General features: G+C 42.4%; 4 non-coding genes across 4 annotated transcripts; 3 read left to right on the top strand and 1 right to left on the bottom strand.

Annotated features, from left to right (window-relative positions):
• Positions 1-2,521: 2,521 nt before the first annotated feature.
• Positions 2,522-2,612, bottom strand: trnar-ucu (transfer RNA arginine (anticodon UCU)). The gene is given in 2 exon segments: positions 2,522-2,557; positions 2,576-2,612. It is a non-coding gene; the product is annotated as a tRNA-Arg (tRNA).
• Positions 2,613-6,453: 3,841 nt separating this feature from the next.
• On the top strand, positions 6,454-6,526 carry trnaf-gaa (transfer RNA phenylalanine (anticodon GAA)). The gene has a single exon. It is a non-coding gene; the product is annotated as a tRNA-Phe (tRNA).
• Positions 6,527-11,070: 4,544 nt separating this feature from the next.
• Positions 11,071-11,143, top strand: trnaf-gaa (transfer RNA phenylalanine (anticodon GAA)). Its single transcript has one exon. It is a non-coding gene; the product is annotated as a tRNA-Phe (tRNA).
• A 3,539-nt stretch (positions 11,144-14,682) lies between these two features.
• trnap-cgg (transfer RNA proline (anticodon CGG)) lies at positions 14,683-14,771 on the top strand. Its single transcript is given in 2 exon segments — positions 14,683-14,718; positions 14,736-14,771. It is a non-coding gene; the product is annotated as a tRNA-Pro (tRNA).
• The last annotated feature ends 2,546 nt before the right edge of the window (positions 14,772-17,317 follow it).

The following is a 17,317-nucleotide window of genomic DNA, read 5'->3' as shown; positions in this document are numbered from 1 at the left end:
GTAATTTTCTTGAGTTCCTCCATCCCTTCAATTTCCTGATATACGGCTAATACTGGGATGTTATTTGTATCCTCAATAGTGAAGACCGATGCAAAGTATCTGTTCAGTTCATCTGCCATCTCTTAATTATCCATTATTAATTCCCCAGACACACTTTCTATAGGACCAACAGTCGCTTTGTTAACTCTTTTCTTTTTAAAATATCTATCGAAACTCTTACTAGTTGTCTTGAAATTTCTTGCGAGCTTTCTCTCATACTCTAATTTTACCTTCCTTATCAATCTTTTAGTAATTCTTTGCTGTTTTTTTTATATTCTGTCCAATCTTCTGACCTGCCTCCCATCTTTGCACAATTATAGGCTTTTTCTTTAAGTTTGATAGTATCTTTAACTGTTTTCGTGAACCATGGATGGTGAGTCCCACCTTTGGAACTTTTCTTTCTCGTTGAAATGTATCTATTCTGTGTAGTCTGAAATATCCCCTTAAATGTCTGCCACTGCATCTCTATTGACTTATCCCTTAACCTAATTTGCCAGTTCACTTTAGCTAGCTCTGCTTTCATGACCTTATAATTGCCCTTATTTAAATTTAAAATACTAGTCTGGGACCCACTCTCCTCACCCTCAAACTAAATGTAAAATTCAATCATATTATAATCGCTACTACCTAGGGGCACCTTAACTATGAGGTCATTAATTAATCCTATCTCGTTGCACAATGCCAGGTCTAGTATAGCCTGCTCTCTGGTTGGCTCCAGAATGTATTGTTCCAAGAAATTATCCCCAAAACATTCTATGTACTCCTCATCTAGGCTACCTCTGCCCATCTGAATTTTCCAGTCTATATGTAGATTAAAATCCCCCATAATTATCACAGTACCTTTCTGACAAGCTGCCATTATTTCTTCCTTTATATCCCATCCGACAGTGTGGTTAATGTTAGGTGGCCTGTACACCACTCCCACAAGTGACTTCTTGCCTTCATGATTTCTCATTTGTACCCAAACTGCTTCTGCATCCTGATCTCCAGAACTCAGGTCATCCCTCTCTATTACGCTAATACCATCATTAATTAACAGAGCTACCCCGCCACCTTTTCCAAGCTTCCTGTCCTTCCAAAATGCCATGTCACCTCCAATATTCTCATCCCAATCTATGTCGCCCTGCAGCCATATCTCTGTAAAGACTATCAGATCGTACTTATTTATTCTATTTGTGCTCTCAGTTCATCTGTTTTGTTTTGAATGCATCATGCAGTCAGATACAGAGCATTTAGTTTTGTCCTTTTATTTATTTTTGTCACCTCTAGCCTTATCTGTCGATTTACTCTTAGATTTGTACATTCTGTCCCTTCCTGTCACAGTCTGTTTATCATTTCCCATATTTATACCTTTCTCTCTTGCCTTGTCTCTCCTCCTTGATTCACCATATCTTCCCAAATTTGATCCCTTGCCCCCACTATTCAGTTTAAAACCGTCTCTACTTCCCTCGTTATGTGGCTCGCTAGAACACCGGCACCAGCACGGTTCAGGTGTAGACCGTCCCAACGGTACAGCCACCTCTTTCCCCAGTACTGGTGCCAATGCCCCACGAACCAGAACCCACTACTACCACACCAGTCTTTCAGCCGCACATTACTTTCTCTAATCTTATTTGTCCTATGCCAATTTGCACATGGCTCAGGTATTAATCCAGAGATGATTAACTTTGAGGTTCTGCTTCTTAATTTGCTGCCTAGTTCCTCATACTGACTGTGCAGAACCTCTATCCTTGTCCTGCCTATGTCGTTGGTACCGACATGAACCACGACGACTGGATCCTCCCCCTCCCATTGTATGTTTCGCTCCAGCCCTGAGCAGACGTCCTGAATCCTGGCACCGGCAGGCAACACAGCCGTCTGGACTCTTGCTCTTTGCTGCAGAGAACAGAGTCAATCCACCTTACTATACTGTCCCCTACTACCACTACATTCCTTTTTTCTCCCTCTTTGAGCCGCAAACACTTACTGCAGACGTGTTTGCCCTGGATCACACTGGCATCCAGGAGCTCCCACATGCTGCAGCTGTGACACATCACCTGTCCTGTCATCCTTAACGTGTTTCAATTAACTACTTAATTATTTTATTCAATTGTTTATTTTATTGTATATTTTATTAAGCTTACCACTAGTTTGTTTACTATTTTAAACGTTAGGACTAAAATGGACCTTAATCACTTACCAGATAGTCATCAAACATGCAGCTTCTTCCAAATCAATGAACTACCTGCTTGCCTGTGATGTCACAGCTTACCAGATCCTCACCAAACAGCTCCTTCCACTGCATCGAAGAAAGAACCAATTCCTGTGCGCTCACCCCAGCGGCTCTCTGTTTCCCTGCTCTCACTTCTCCATTGTGACGTCACTCCTCGATTTTATTCCCCTGCTCTGCTCCTCTCTCTCTCGCTCTGTCTCCGAGTCTGTGCTTTTGGCGCATTTCTTAATTTGTTGTTCCGTTGTGCTCCTCTGTTTCTGGTCCAAAATATGACTCTGGTGGGACTTGAACCCACAACCTTTGAATATCTTCTTAGTCATCATTTAGAAGTCCAACACGCTATCCATTGCGCCACAGAGCCTCACACAATTTTATCAACATCACTAAGGCCTTTGATCTTGTCAGCAGAGACGGCCTCTTCAAACTGCGATGGAACATCGGCTGCCCTCCTGACCTCTTGGGCATCATCTCTTCTTTCCACGAGAACATGCACAGTTCCATCAGTTACAATGGAGCAACATCAGACGCTTTCAAGATCAGCAGTGGGGTAAAGCAGGGCTGCACGCTGGCGCCAACTCTCTTAGGAACAGAGGAACATAGGAGTAAGCTATTCAGCCTGTCGAGCCTGCTCTGTCATTCAATTCGATCATGGCTGATCACCTACCTCAAAGCCCCTTTCCCATGCTATCCCCATATCCCTTGATGTCATGAGTATCAAGATTTCTATCAATTTCTGTCTTGAACATGCTCAATGATTGAGCTGCCACAGCCCTCTGGGGCACAGTATTCCAATGATTCACCACCGTCTGAGTGAAGAAATTCCACCCATCTCAGTTTTAAATGGCCTACTCCTTATTCTGAGACGATGTCCTTTGGTTTTAGACTCACCAACCAGGGCAAACATCCTGTCTACATCCACACTGTCACGCCCTGTAAGAATTTTGTCAGTTTCAATCAGATCACCTCTCATTCTTCGAAACTTTAAGGAATACAGGCCCAGTTTCCTCATAAGACAATCCCACCATCCTAGGGATTAGTCTGGTGACACAAAAACAAGAAATGCTGGAACCACTCAGCAGGTCTGGCAGCATCTGTGAAAAGAGAAGCAGAGTTAACGTTTCAGGTCAGTGACCCTTCTTCGGAACTGACATATATTAGAAAAGTCACAGGTTATAAGCAAGTGAGGTGGGGGTGGGGCAAGAGATAACAAAGGAGAAGGTGTAGATTGGACAAGGCCACATAGCTGACCAAAAGGTCATGCAGCAAAGGCAAACAATATGTTAATGGTGTGTTGAAAGACAAAGCATTAGTACAGATTAGGTAATAACGGACTGAATATTGAACAGCAGCAAGTACAAACCTGAAAAAAAACAGTAGGTAAGCAAACTGAACAAACTGAGATGAAATGAAATAAATGCAAAAAAAAGATTAGTCTGTTGACCCTCTGTTTCACCCCCTCTATGGCAAGTGTATCCTTCATAAGATGAGGAGACTAAACTGTACACAATACTCCAGTGCGGATTCACCAAGGCTCCATACAATTGCAGCAAGACATCTTTACTCCTGTACTCATGACCCCTCATGTGGGTACAACATACCATTTGCCTTCCTAATTGATTGCTGCACCTGCACAAGAGCTTTTAGTGTCTCAGGAACAAGGACACCCAGGTCCCTTTGGACATCAACACTTCCCAACCTCTCACCATTTAAGAAATACTCTGTCTTTCTGTTTATTCCACCAAAGTGGATAACTTCACACTTATTCACATTATATTCCATGTTCTTGCCCATTTACTGAGCCGCTCCAGGTCCCCTGGAAGCCTCTCTGCATCCTCCTCACAACTCACACTTCACCGAGCTTTGTGTCATCTGCAAACTTGGAAATATTACATTTAATCCCCACATCCAAATCATTTATATAGGTTGTTAACAGCTGTGGCTCCAACACTGATCCTTGCAGTACCCCAATAGTAACAGCCTGCCATCCTGAGAAGGACCCGTTATTCCTGCTCTCTGTTTTTGGTCTGTTAACCAATTCTCAATCCATATCAGTATATTATCCCCAAGCCTATGTGCTCTGATATTGTTTACTCACCTCCTGTGTGGGACCTTACCAAAGGAAAATACAAATACCACACATCCACTGGTTCTCCTTTATCTGTTCTATAGGTAACATCCTCAAAAAACTCAACAGGTTTTTCAAACCTGTTTTTCTTTTCATAAATCTATGTTGACTCTGCCCAATCATATCATTATTTTCTCACTGTCTAGTTATCACATCCTTTATAAGTGGCATATTCTTCTCCATGCTGCTATTGTACGCTTTCAGTGACTCAGATGGGGGTGTTCACCTGCACATCAGAGCTGACGATAAGCTGTTCAACTTGGCAAGACTGTGCGCCAAGACCAAAGTGGGGAAATTCCTAGTCTGTGAGTTGCTGTTTGCTGATGATGCTGTGCTGACATCCCATAATGAAGTTCACTGACAGCAGCTTGTAGATCGGTTCTCCCTGGCCTGCAAAGAGTTTGGACTGACAATCAGCATCAGGAAGATGAAAGTTATGGGCCAGGACGTAGAGACTCCACTTTCCATCAACATCGACAACCTCACTTTGGAGGTTGTCAACAGCTTCACATACCTTCAATCAACAATCACCAGCAATCTGTCCCTTGATGCTGAAATCAGCACCAGGATTGCCAATGCTGCAGCTGTCATGTCAAAGTTGAGAAGACAAGTGTGAACCAACAGCACAGGGCGGCACAGTGGCGCAGTGGTTAGCACCGCAGCCTCACAGCTCCAGGGACCTGGGTTTGATTCTGGGTACTGCCTGTGTGGAGTTTGCAAGTTCTCCCTGTGTCTGCGTGGGTTTCCTCCCACAAGCCAAAAGACTTGCAGGTTGGTAGGTAAATTGGCCATTATAAATTGTCACTAGTATAGGTAGGTGGTAGGGAAATATAGGGACAGGTGGGGATGTTTGGTAGGAATATGGGATTAGTGTAGGATTAGTGTAAATGGGTGGTTGATGGTCAGCATAGACTCGGTGGGCTGAAGGGCCTGTTTCAGTGCTGTATCTCTAATCAAAGTGACCGAAAATACAAAGCTCCATGTGTACCAGGTTTGTGTTCTCAGCACCCTCCTTTAGAGTAGAGAAGCATCAACAACTTATACAAGCCAAAAAAAGAAGCTGAACAGCTTCCACCTCCACTGCCTCAGATGGATACTGGGCATCTCCTGGCAGGATAGAGTGCCGAATGCGGAAGTACACCAGCGTGCAGGGATCCGCAGCATGTTTGCCCTCTTGAGTCAGCGGTGACTCTGTTGACTGGGCCAAATGGATGATGGTCACATTGCCAAATACATGCTCGATGGTGAGCTTGCAATCAGCACGAGATCAACAGGTCAGGGAAAAAAATCATGTCCTTTGGAGAGGTTTGAGTTAATTCAGGAGAGTGGGCATGGATTTATAAATGGGAGTTCATGCTTGACGAATCTAACTGCATTTGTTGATAAACTATCTGAGAATGCTGATGAAGGGAATGCAGTGGATGTTGTTTATATGGATGTTACGAAAGCATTTTATAAAGTACCACATAAAAGGGTGGTTAACAAAATTGAGGTTCATGGATTAGGAGGGTCAGTGTCCATTTGGATAGTAAATTGTTTTAAAGACTGAAAACAGCGAGTCTTATTAAATGGTTCTCGGTCAGACTGGAGGATAGTCGATAGTGGTGTTCCCCAAGGGTCAGTGCGAGAACCACTGCTTTTTTTGCTAAAGGTAAGTGACTTGGATCTTGGAATACAGCGTAGAATCTCAAAATATGCCGATGACACCAAACTTGGAGGAGTGACAAACAGTGAGGATGATATGAACTGCCTGCAACAGGACAGTGATAGGCTAGCAGAATGGGCAGACAGGTGGCAGATGGAATTTAATAGTGACAAGTGTGAGGTGATGTAAAGGAATAGGGAATACCTCTCAGCAGCATCTCACTATGAAAGATTGAATTTGATCTCATTTCATTCTCAGCTCGGGGTCTGTGCGGCTCAGTGGCACTTCTGGCTGTCTCCCGCTTCACAATCCATCAGTACTGAGAAAGCAATGGGGAATATTACTCACATGTTGTGTTCTTTAATTTTTTGGAAAACTTGAATGTATGTATTTTCTTCCAAAACACGGACACAAAGACACCGTTAATGTAGGGCTGAAATAGCTCAGTTGGGAGAGCGTTAGACTGAAGATTTAAAGGTCCCTGGTTCAATCCCGGGTTTCAGCAATTTTGCTTCCTTATGTGTCCCTTGCCTTGGTTCTGACTTTCCAGTTGCACAATTTACTTTGAAATTATTTACCAAGCACCAGTGGATTGAATTTGAGAAACAACACAGAGTCATTTACAGCACAGAAGGTGGTCGTTTGGCCTATCACGTCCATGCTGGCTCTCCCCGGAGCAATCTAGTCAGTTCCACTCACAAGCTTGATCCCTTTCCTCCTGCAAGTTTCTTTCCTTCAAGTATCCATCCAATTTCCTTTTCAAATCATTGATTGTCTCTGCTTCCACCACACTCGTGGGCCAAGACATTACCACCCACAACATAAAAAATTCCACCTCATCAAGGATGGGAAATACTTACATCTTCTATATTTGCTTATTCTCTATTTCTATGAGAATAGACTGGCAGTCAACATGAAAGGAAACCCAAAAATCTTCGAGCAGCATGTAAATGATAAGTGGGTAGTAAGAGGTTGAGGAGGGCCTATTAGGGACAAAAAGGATAATATAAGCTTAGAGGTGCAGGGCAATGTTAATCTACTTAATGAGTACTTTGTATCAGTGATCACTAAGGAAGTGGAATTTGACAAAATATCAGTCGAAGTGAAGAGAGTAGAGGCAATGGAGAGAGTACAAATTAGGAGAGGGAGGTACTAAAAAGGCTGGCTGTGCTTAGGGAAGATAAATCACCTGGTCCGGATGGCTCACATCCCAGGTTGCGAAAGGAAATGCAGATGCAGATAACGGAAGGGCTTGCTATAATCTTCCAATCTTCCCTGGATACAGGGGAGGTGCCAGAGGATTAAACAGTGGCAAATGCGACACCCTTATTCAAGAAAGGGTGTAAGGACAGTCTGGGTAACTGCAGGCTAGTTAGATTAACAGCAGTGGTGGGTAAGGTTTTAGAAAGAATAATCAGGGTAAAAAATCAACAGTCACTTGGAGAGGTTCGAGTTAATTAAGGAGAGTGAGCATGGATTTATAAATGGGAGTTCATGCTTGACTAATCTAACTGCATTTTTTGATGAACTAACAGAGCAGGTTGATGAAGGGAATGCAGTGGATGTTGTTTATATGGATTTTAAGGAAGCATTTGACAAGGTACCACATAAAAGGGCGGTTAACAAAATTGAGGTTCGTGGTATAGGAGGGTCAGTGTCCAATTGGATAGAAAATTGGTTTAAGGACAGAAAACAGCGAGTCTTATTAAATGGTTCTTTGTCAGACTGGAGGATAGTCGACAGTGGTGTTCCCCAAGGGTCAGTGCTAGAACCACTGCTTTTTTTGCTAAAGGTAAGTGACTTGGATATTGGAATACAGAGTAGAATCTCAAAATATGCCGATGACACCAAACTTGGAGGAGTGGCAAACAGTGAAGATGATATGAACTGCCTGCAACAGGACAGTGATAGGCTAGCAGAATGGGCAGACAGGTGGCAGATGGAATTTAATAGTGACAAGTGTGAGGTGATGTAAAGGAATAGGGAGAGGCAATATATACTTAATGGCACAGTTCTAAAGAGTGTGCTGGAATAGAGGGACTTGGGGTTCATGTGCATCAATCTTTGAAGGTGGCAAGACATATTGCGAGAGTGGTTCGCAAAGCATATGGGATCTTGGGCTTTATAAATAGAGGCATTGAGTACAAAAGCAGGGAAGTTATGCTGAACCATTATAAAACTCTGGTTAGGCCCCAATTGGAGTGTTGCTTCCAGTTCTGCTCAGCAGACTTTAGAAAGAATGTGAGGGTCCTTGAGAGGACGCAGAGGTGATTTACCAGAATGGATCCAGGGATCGGGGATTTTAGTTACAAGGTTAGGTTGGAAAAGCTAGGATTATTCTGCCTATATCAAAGGAGATTGAGTGGAGAATTGATAGAGGTGTATAACACCTCTAGAGAACAGGCCATCCTGGACTGGGTATTGTGTAATGAGAAAGGATTAGTTAACAATCTTGTTGTGTGGGGTCCCTTGGGGAAATGCGCCCATAATATGATAAAATTCTTCATTAAGATGGAGAGTGAGAGAGTTGATTCCGAGACTCGGGTCCTGAATCTAAACAAAGGAAACTATGAAGGTATGAGGCGGGAGTTGGCTATGATAGATTGGGGAACGTTACTTAAAGGCTTGACAGTGGATAGGCAATGGCTAGCATTTAAAGAGCGCATGGATGAATTACAACAATTGTTCATTCCTGTCTGTGCAAAAGTAAAACAGGAAGGGTGTCTCAACTGTGGCTTACAAAAGAAATTAAGGAAAGTATTAGATCCAAGGAGGAGAAATATAAAATGGTCAGAACAAGCAGCAAACCTGAAGATTGTGAGCAGTTTGGAATTTAGCAGAGGAGGACAAAAGGATTGATTAAGAAGGGGGAAATAGAGTATGAGAGTAAGCTAGCAGAGAACATAAAAACTGACTGTAAAAGCTTCTATAGATATGTGTAGAGAAAAAGATTAGTGAAGACAAATGTGGGCCCCTTACAGTCAGAAACGGGGGAATTTATAATGGGGAACAAAGAAATGGCAGACCAATTAAATACATACTTTGGATCTGTCTTCACAAAGGAGGATACAAATTATCTCCCAGAAATGTTGGGGAACATAGGGTCTAGTGAGAAGGAGGAACTGTATGAAATCAGTATTAGTAGGGAATGTTTGGGAAATTGATGGGATTGAAGGCCGAAAAATCCCCAGGGCCTGATAATCTACATCCCAGAGTACCTAAGGAAATGGCCCTTGAAATAGCAGATGCATTTCTGGTCTTTTTTCAAAATTCTGTAGACTCTGGAACAGTTCCAATGGATTGGAAGGTAGTTAATGTAACTCCGCTATTTAAAAAAAGAGGCAGAAAGAAAACAGCGAATTATATACTGGTTAGCCTGACATCAGTCGTGGGGAAAATGCTGGAGTCCATTATAAAAGATGTAATAGCAGAGTGCAATAATAACTCGTCTCCACTCCTAGTATTTCTAAATCCCACACATTCACTATAATGTGAACAATTATTTCCTGTTGTGTCTCTCTCAGATTTGTAAACTTCACTGTATTGGAGTGAGGTGACATCTACTGGCGGGAAGCAAGAACTGCAATCAAGCAGCAGAAACTCCACAGTCTGTCAGGGTTAAAGAAACATTGCAATGTGAGGATACAGCGAAGTGGTTTGATTGGGTAGATGGAGACATGATTCCACTTGTGGTGGTGTCTGAAGCAAAGGCCAGAAATACAAAATTGTCATTAATAAAAGAAATGAGGAATTCATGAAAAATGTAGTAACGTAGTGAATGGTTAGAATGTGGATAGAATAGAAAGTGAGATTGGATGGACAGAAGCAGTCTGAAAGGATGGCTGAAACAAAAGGTGAGTGCCCTGAAACGTTAACTGTGTTTCTCACAGCACAGATGCTGCCAGAGCTGCTGAGCATTTCCAGCACTTTCTGTTTTTATTTCAGCATTTGCAGGATGTTGCTTTGATCTGAAAAAAAAATGGATGATTGGCTGGGGGGTGCCAGTGAAATTCCACAGCAGCTAATAAAACCTGACCTGTCAGTGGCTCGTTGGTCTAGGGGTATGATTCTTGCTTCGGGAGTATGGTTAATTAACATGCGAGAGATCCTGGGTTCAAGTCCCGGACGAGCCCTGGTCTGCTGGCATTTTTAGATTAAGGTTATCTATTGGTTTCAGCCTTGCAGAAGGTGGAATTGACTTCCATACGGAGCTGGCTTGAGGACCAGACAACTGGATTCAAAGAGCTTGTCGACCAAATTGTAATTAACTAAATGTACAGATAGACAAGTGGGAATATAAAGTTGTTGCTGTAATTGTGACCTGACTCCAAAAACAACAGGACTGGGTTCTGGACTGGAATGGAATGGAATTCTTCAGTGTTTCTGTTGTTTGGCTTGCATTGACTCATCGATTTTCTTGTTTTTCACTTTGTCGATGCCTTTGAATAATTGTGGATCCTTCTTCAGGGTGTCTTCTTTCACCAGGTAGTTCTGACCTCTGATGATGTTGATCGTCATCAGCTTCAATTCGCTGATAGTTTTGGAACTGAGCAGATTTCCTTTGCTTGAGTCTACAACATGGAACTCAGTCTGACATGTGGACCCATGGGAGGATTTGAATGCCACCCCTGCGTTGGAGTTGCATCCATCCAATAAGAGACCGAGTAGAAGTGACAGTTCTGTCAGTCGAACATGAGACTTTTAATGGCAGGGTTGTGAGTTTGAGTGCCATTCTGTTTTTCCCTTTTTTAAGGCTTCATGAGCAGAGAGTACAGGGAGTGTTTGAAATGAGCAAGTCTCGCTTTGATTCAGGACTCTTACCTCTCAGCAGCATCTCACTATGAAAGATTGAATTTGATCTCATTTCATTCTCAGCTCGGGGTCTGTGCGGCTCAGTGGCACTTCTGGCTGTCTCCCGCTTCACAATCCATCAGTACTGAGAAAGCAATGGGGAATATTACTCACATGTTGTGTTCTTTAATTTTTTGGAAAACTTGAATGAATGTATTTTCTTCCAAAACAAGGACACCAAAAAACTGCTCATGTCGGGCTGAAATAGCTCAGTTGGGAGAGCGTTAGACTGAAAATCTAAAGGTCCGTGGTTCAATCCCGGGTTTCAGCACTTCCGCTTCCTTATGTGTCCCTTGCCTTGGTTCTGATTTTCCAGTTGCACAATTTACTTTGAAATTATTTACCAAGCACCAGTGGATTGAATTTGAGAAACAACACAGAGTCATTTACAGCACAGAAGGTGGTCGTTTGGCCTATCACGTCCATGCTGGCTCTCCCCGGAGCAATCTAGTCAGTTCCACTCACCAGCTCGATCCCTTTCCTCCTGCAAGTTTCTTTCCTTCAAGTATCCATCCAATTTCCTTTTCAAATCATTGATTGTCTCTGCTTCCACCACACTCGTGGGCCAAGTCATTACCACCCACAGCATAAAAAATTCCACCTCATCAAGGATGGGAAATACTTACATCTTCTATATTTGCTTATTCTCTATTTCTATGAGAATAGACTGGCAGTCAACATGAAAGGGAACCCAAAAATCTTCGAGCAGCATGTAAATGATAAGTGGGTAGTAAGAGGTTGAGTAGGGCCTATTAGGGACAAAAAGGATAATATAAGCTTAGAGGTGCAGGGCAATGTTAATCTACTTAATGAGTACTTTGTATCAGTGATCACTAAGGAAGTGGAATTTGACAAAATATCAGTCGAAGTGAAGAGAGTAGAGGCAATGGAGAGAGTACAAATTAGGAGAGGGAGGTACTAAAAAGGCTGGCTGTGCTTAGGGAAGATAAATCACCTGGTCCGGATGGCTCACATCCCAGGTTGCGAAAGGAAATGCAGATGCAGATAACGGAAGGGCTTGCTATAATCTTCCAATCTTCCCTGGATACAGGGGAGGTGCCAGAGGATTAAACAGTGGCAAATGCGACACCCTTATTCAAGAAAGGGTGTAAGGACAGTCTGGGTAACTGCAGGCTAGTTAGATTAACAGCAGTGGTGGGTAAGGTTTTAGAAAGAATAATCAGGGTAAAAAATCAACAGTCACTTGGAGAGGTTCGAGTTAATTAAGGAGAGTGAGCATGGATTTATAAATGGGAGTTCATGCTTGACTAATCTAACTGCATTTTTTGATGAACTAACAGAGCAGGTTGATGAAGGGAATGCAGTGGATGTTGTTTATATGGATTTTAAGGAAGCATTTGACAAGGTACCACATAAAAGGGCGGTTAACAAAATTGAGGTTCGTGGTATAGGAGGGTCAGTGTCCAATTGGATAGAAAATTGGTTTAAGGACAGAAAACAGCGAGTCTTATTAAATGGTTCTTTGTCAGACTGGAGGATAGTCGACAGTGGTGTTCCCCAAGGGTCAGTGCTAGAACCACTGCTTTTTTTGCTAAAGGTAAGTGACTTGGATATTGGAATACAGAGTAGAATCTCAAAATATGCCGATGACACCAAACTTGGAGGAGTGGCAAACAGTGAAGATGATATGAACTGCCTGCAACAGGACAGTGATAGGCTAGCAGAATGGGCAGACAGGTGGCAGATGGAATTTAATAGTGACAAGTGTGAGGTGATGTAAAGGAATAGGGAGAGGCAATATATACTTAATGGCACAGTTCTAAAGAGTGTGCTGGAATAGAGGGACTTGGGGTTCATGTGCATCAATCTTTGAAGGTGGCAAGTCATATTGCGAGAGTGGTTCGCAAAGCATATGGGATCTTGGGCTTTATAAATAGAGGCATTGAGTACAAAAGCAGGGAAGTTATGCTGAACCATTATAAAACTCTGGTTAGGCCCCAATTGGAGTGTTGCTTCCAGTTCTGCTCAGCAGACTTTAGAAAGAATGTGAGGGTCCTTGAGAGGACGCAGAGGTGATTTACCAGAATGGATCCAAGGATGGGGGATTTTAGTTACAAGGTTAGGTTGGAAAAGCTAGGATTATTCTGCCTATATCAAAGGAGATTGAGTGGAGAATTGATAGAGGTGTATAACACCTCTAGAGAACAGGCCATCCTGGACTGGGTATTGTGTAATGAGAAAGGATTAGTTAACAATCTTGTTGTGTGGGGTCCCTTGGGGAAATGCGCCCATAATATGATAAAATTCTTCATTAAGATGGAGAGTGAGAGAGTTGATTCCGAGACTCGGGTCCTGAATCTAAACAAAGGAAACTATGAAGGTATGAGGCGGGTGTTGGCTATGATAGATTGGGGAACGTTACTTAAAGGCTTGACAGTGGATAGGCAATGGCTAGCATTTAAAGAGCGCATGGATGAATTACAACAATTGTTCATTCCTGTCTGTGCAAAAGTAAAACAGGAAGGGTGTCTCAACTGTGGCTTACAAAAGAAATTAAGGAAAGTATTAGATCCAAGGAGGAGAAATATAAAATGGTCAGAACAAGCAGCAAACCTGAAGATTGTGAGCAGTTTGGAATTTAGCAGAGGAGGACAAAAGGATTGATTAAGAAGGGGGAATTGGAGTATGAGAGTCAGCTAGCAGAGAACATAAAAACTGACTGTAAAAGCTTCTATAGATATGTGTAGAGAAAAAGATTAGTGAAGACAAATGTGGGCCCCTTACAGTCAGAAACGGGGGAATTTATAATGGGGAACAAAGAAATGGCAGACCAATTAAATACATACTTTGGATCTGTCTTCACAAAGGAGGATACAAATTATCTCCCAGAAATGTTGGGGAACATAGGGTCTAGTGAGAAGGAGGAACTGTATGAAATCAGTATTAGTAGGGAATGTTTGGGAAATTGATGGGATTGAAGGCCGATAAATCCCCAGGGCCTGATAATCTACATCCCAGAGTACCTAAGGAAGTGGCCCTTGAAATAGCAGATGCATTTCTGGTCTTTTTTCAAAATTCTATAGACTCTGGAACACTTCCAATGGATTGGACGGTAGTTAATGTAACTCCGCTATTTAAAAAAAGAGGCAGAAAGAAAACAGCGAATTATATACTGGTTAGCCTGACATCAGTCGTGGGGAAAATGCTGGAGTCCATTATAAAAGATGTAATAGCAGAGTGCAATAATAACTCGTCTCCACTCCTAGTATTTCGAAATCCCACACATTCACTATAATGTGAACAATTATTTCCTGTTGTGTCTCTCTCAGATTTGTAAACTTCACTGTATTGGAGTGAGGTGACATCTACTGGCGGGAAGCAAGAACTGCAATCAAGCAGCAGAAACTCCACAGTCTGTCAGGGTGAAAGAAACATTGCAATGTGAGGATACAGCGAAGTGGTTTGATTGGGTAGATGGAGACATGATTCCACTTGTGGTGGTGTCTGAAGCAAAGGCCAGAAATACAAAATTGTCATTAATAAAAGAAATGAGGAATTCATGAAAAATGTAGTAACGTAGTGAATGGTTAGAATGTGGATAGAATAGAAAGTGAGATTGGATGGACAGAAGCAGTCTGAAAGGATGGCTGAAACAAAAGGTGAGTGCCCTGAAACGTTAACTGTGTTTCTCACAGCACAGATGCTGCCAGAGCTGCTGAGCATTTCCAGCACTTTCTGTTTTTATTTCAGCATTTGCAGGATGTTGCTTTGATTTGAAAAAAAATGGATGATTGGCTGGGGGGGTTCCAGTGAAATTCCACAGCAGCTAATAAAGCCTAACCTGTCAGTGGCTCGTTGGTCTAGGGGTATGATTCTCGCTTCGGGAGTATGGTTAATTAACATGCGAGAGATCCCGGGTTCAAATCCCGGACGAGCCCTGGTCTGCTGGCATTTTTAGATTAAGGTTATCTATTGGTTTCAGCCTTGCAGAATGTGGAATTGACTTCCATATGGAGCTGGCTTGAGGACCAGACAACTGGATTCAAAGAGCTTGTCGACAAAATTGTAATGAACTAAATGTACAGATAACCAACTGGGAATATAAAGTTGTTGCAGTAATTGAGAACTGACTCCAAAAACATCTGGACTGGAATGAAATGGAATTCTTCAGTGTTTCTGTTGTTTGGCTTGCATTGACTCATTGATTTTCTTGTTTTTCACTTTGTCGATGCCTTTGAATAATTGTGGATCCTTCTTCAGGGTGTCTTCTTTCACCAGGTAGTTCTGACCTCTGATGATGTTGATCGTAATCAGCTTCAATTCGCTGATAGTTTTGGAACTGAGCAGATTTCCTTTGCTTGAGTCTACAACATGTAACTCAGTCTGACATGTGGACCCACGGGAGGATTTGAATGCCACCCCTGCGTTGGAGTTGCATCCATCCAATAAGAGACCGAGTAGAAGTGACAGTTCTGTCAGTCGAACATGAGACTTTTAATGGCAGGGTTGTGCGTTTGAGTGCCATTCTGTTTTTCCCTTTTTTAAGGCTTCATGAGCAGAGAGGACAGGGAGTGTTTGAAATGAGCAAGTCTCACTTTGATTCAGGACTCTTACCTCTCAGCAGCATCTCACTATGAAAGATTGAATTTGATCTCATTTCATTCTCAGCTCGGGGTCTGTGTGGCTCAGTGCACTTCTGGCTGTCTCCCGCTTCACAATCCATCAGTACTGAGAAAGCAATGGGGAATATTACTCACATGTTGTGTTCTTTCATTTTTTGGAAAACTTGAATGTATGTATTTTCTTCCAAAACAAGGACACCAAACCACTGTTAATGTCGGGCTGAAATAGCTCAGTTGGGCGAGCATTAAACTGAAGATCTAATGGTCCAGGGTTCAATCCCGGGTTTCAACAATTTCGCTTCCTTATGCGTCCCTTGCCTTGGTTCTGATTTTCCAGTTGCACAATTTACTTTGAAATTATTTACCAAGCACCAGTGAATTGAATTTGAGAAACAACACAGAGTCATTTACAGCACAGAAGGTGGTCGTTTGGCCTATCACGTCCATGCTGGCTCTCCCCGGAGCAATCTAGTCAGTTCCACTCACCAGCTCGATCCCTTTCCTCCTGCAAGTTTCTTTCCTTCAAGTATCCATCCAATTTCCTTTTCAAATCATTGATTGTCTCTGCTTCCACCACACTCGTGGGCCAAGTCATTACCACCCACAACATAAAAAAGTTCCACCTCATCAAGGATGGGAAATACTTACATCTTCTATATTTGCTTATTCTCTATTTCTATGAGAATAGACTGGCAATCAACATGAAAGGAAACCCAAAAATCTTCGAGCAGCATGTAAATGATAAGTGGGTAGTAAGAGGTTGAGTCGGGCCTATTAGGGACAAAGAGGATAATATAAGCTTAGAGGTGCAGGGCAATGTTAATCTACTTAATGAGTACTTTGTATCAGTGATCACTAAGGAAGTGGAATTGGACAAAATATCAGTAGAAGTGAAGAGAGTAGAGTCAATGGAGAGAGTACAAATTGAGAGAGGGAGGTACTAAAAAGGCTGGCTGTGCTTAGGGAAGATAAATCACCTGGTCCGGATGGCTCACATCCCAGGTTGCGAAAGGAAATGCGGATGCAGATAATGGAAGAGTTTGCTATAATCTTCCAATCTTCCCTGGATACGGGGGAGGCGCCAGGAGTAAACAGTGGCAAATGCGATGCCCTTATTCAAGAAAGGGTGCAAGGACAGTCCGGCTAACTACAGGCCAGTTAGATTAACAGCAGTGGTGGGTAAGGTTTTAGAAAGAATAATCAGGGTAAAAAATCAACAGTCACTTGGAGAGGTTTGAGTTAATTAAGTAGAGTGAGCATGGATTTATAAATGGGAGTTCATGCTTGACTAATCTAACTGCATTTTTTGATGAACTAACAGAGCAGCTTGATGAAGGGAATGCAGTGGATGTTGTTTATATGGATTTTAAGGAAGCGTTTGACAAGGTACCACATAAAAGGGTGGTTTACAAAATTGAGGTTCGTGGTATAGGAGGGTCAGTGTCCAATTGGATAGAAAATTGGTTTAAGGACAGAAAACAGCGAGTCTTATGAAATGATTCTTTGTCAGACTGGAGGATAGTCGACAGTGGTGTTCCCCATGGGTCAGTGCTAGAACCACTGCTTTTTTTGCTGAAGATAAATGACTTGGATCTTGGAATATTGAGTAGAATCTCAAAATATCCCGATGACAACAAACTTGGAGGAGTGGCAAACAGTGAGGATGATATGAACTGCCTGCAACAGGACAATGATAGGCTAGCAGAATGGGCAGACAGGTGGCAGATGGAATTTAATAGTGACAAGTGTGAGGTGATGTATTTTGGCATAAGGAATAGGGAGAGGCAATATTTACTTAATGGCACAGTTCTAAAGAGTGTGTTGGAATAGAGGGACTTGGTGTTCATGTGCATCAATCTTTG

This window comes from Heterodontus francisci, chromosome 35, assembly GCF_036365525.1.
Source record: "Heterodontus francisci isolate sHetFra1 chromosome 35, sHetFra1.hap1, whole genome shotgun sequence".
NCBI classification, from domain to species: Eukaryota; Metazoa; Chordata; class Chondrichthyes; order Heterodontiformes; family Heterodontidae; genus Heterodontus; species Heterodontus francisci.
The sequence above is the reverse complement of the archived record's forward strand: the minus strand, read 5'-3'. Positions and strand labels throughout refer to the sequence as shown.